This window comes from Tasmannia lanceolata, unplaced genomic scaffold (assembly GCF_043159265.1).
Source record: "Tasmannia lanceolata isolate RefF3 unplaced genomic scaffold, GAP_Taslan_0.1 ptg000345l, whole genome shotgun sequence".
NCBI lineage: Eukaryota > Viridiplantae > Streptophyta > Magnoliopsida > Canellales > Winteraceae > Tasmannia > Tasmannia lanceolata.
In genome coordinates this window covers 1-2500 of record NW_027519020.1, presented here as the reverse complement: position 1 = coordinate 2500, position 2500 = coordinate 1, and positions in this window count along the sequence as shown.

The window sequence follows — 2500 nt, the reverse complement described above, 5'->3', positions numbered from 1 at the left end:
GTTGTTCCTCGTTGTAATATCCATAATTCTGGCAAGAGCTGGTTCATTGAAATAGAATATTTAGGAATAATTAGGTTGGAAAAAATTTCCTATCATGTGAATTACTTTGAGATTCGAAATACGAACATGGGAATCAAATCATTGAAATATTTGTTGGATCAAAAGGTTCTTATTCATATATTACTGGATTCCAGATTCCAGTAGATTTTTCGAAATCGAGATATTTTTATTTTAAAACGCTTCGCAGAATGATCTAGTAAGCAATTGATACAATTCGATTACTCAACTCAATTAGTAGTATCCCTAGAGTCCACTTCTTCCCCATACTACGAGTGAAAGGGAGAATGTAAAGACTACCATTAAAGCAGCCCAAGCGAGATTTACTATATCCATGTGAATTATGTCCCCTATCTCTATGAACATGAAGGAATTATTCCATTATTGATCACTAATAATAGTGAAATCAATGGTGCAGAGTCAAAATTGGATTCTGATCTAACGCTATTGATGAACCAATCCAATTCCAATGAATACGCTTGTAACAAGTTCCTATATGATTTCTGGTAGAATTGGGAAGCATTAAGCACAAGCAAGATACACAGTTACCCCCTTGAAAGTCTCAAAAGACAGAAAAATATACCATCAAGATCGATAACTATCTATCACATACCTCTATCTCCCGTCTAAGCCTTACTGTCTCTCTTTCTGTGAAAGAATCGGGAGACACCCCATTACATACATTCTTGGCGGGGTTACCAAAAAGTTCAACTTTTCTTTTTTAAAATATTAAGATCTATAAGAGAAAAGCCAATCACCCACCCAATCCAATATTGATTGAATGCCTGAGCACTCAGAGACTCTCGTGAGTCTGGATACAAAGTATCTTCAGTCCTTTCCCCAACCCCTACTTTGATTCTCCATGAGCCTGCCCAATCTAATTCAAGATTCAGTCAGTAGACACTAGTGTAGGAAGTATTGATAGTCCTTCCTATCATCCCTCCTTGGATCCTAGGAACAAGGATTTACAGTCCTTTAGGAGCCTTCCTTTGGATACCCGGATTTTGATCCCTGACTTTTGTAGTTATGAATCTCACAATTGAATTTGACTATTGATTTGATTCTATTGATAAATCAAATCAATGACCCGAACCTATCAGTAATCAGTAATAAGCGAGGGTTTCTTTATTCATATTGGTACCGGTTTGGACCACACCCTAATTTTTTAAGAACGAATCAAAAGTTTTTTATAGAACCCCGGGATTCTGAAAATCTAGTATCGACAGTCCTAGCCCTTTGCCTCTGCTTCCGCTGGGCAAGAATTTTTCGAGTTCTATTAGCAGGATAAGGGATTCCGAGTCTTTTGTTGATCAGGCGACACCCGGATTTGAACTGGGGAGAAAGGATTTGCAGTCCCCCGCCTTACCGCTCGGCCATGCCGCCAAAACGATACAAAATAGATATAGATCAAAATATTCTTTTTTTTTTTTTATTGGATCCAGTTGTTCTCTTCGGTTGATTCTATAGTATTTCAAAACACACAACACCTAAAAATTTCCCTTCTCTTTTATATTGAAAATTGAAATGAAAGAGAAAAAATAGATTTCCAGTCACAAAATCAAAAATTCAGGGCCAATTGGAACCATTAACTATTGTGAATTCATGAACGGTTCTTGAGTTTGGATCTCCAATCTTGTTTCCTTAATGGAATGGCATAAGAAAATAAAATTGATACACGACTAATGCTAATCAGTATCAATTATCAACTCTTTTCAATAATGAATCCTTTTCAATTTCAATTATGCAATTATAACAACAATTATGTGTATATGTAAACCCCGGGGTAAAAATTGTTACAGGGATACCTTACCTAGTCAGGTATCTTATATTCCTATAGAGAATCATCGTGATTCAACCTTTCATTGAATATATTGAATCTAAAATAGAAATTATGCTATAGCACGACCCATGTTGCCCCAAGTGGAACTGGGATAATGGGATATGCGGATAGCTAGATGCCTATATCTGCATGTACTTAATAAGTATAACTCACCCCTCTTACGTACTTCAAGCGAATCATATTCTACTCATTTTATTAACAAATGGGTAGAAATCTCTCTCCTCTCTGCGAATCATTTTTTAAAAAATGAATCAATCAAATAAGTGAAGTGCTAAAATCAAAGGAAACTCTATTCCTGATTATTCTGTCTTTATATCATTCATAGAGAACGGATTAAATCCAGAATCTACTTCTAGTACCCAATCTGATCGTAATATCATAATAATAGGTATAAATTGGATCAATTTTAAAACTCTATAAGTTGAAGTGTCAGAATTTCGTTTACAGGAATTTTTTATCAATTCATTTCCATTTGTATCTGTCGAAAATTCAAATTTGAGTAGAAAATTCTCTTTATTCCTTCGTTCATACGTATTTCATACGTATATGGAGTTGGATCAAATTTCATGTGATTCAGTAAACAGAATATAAATTCCATCATTG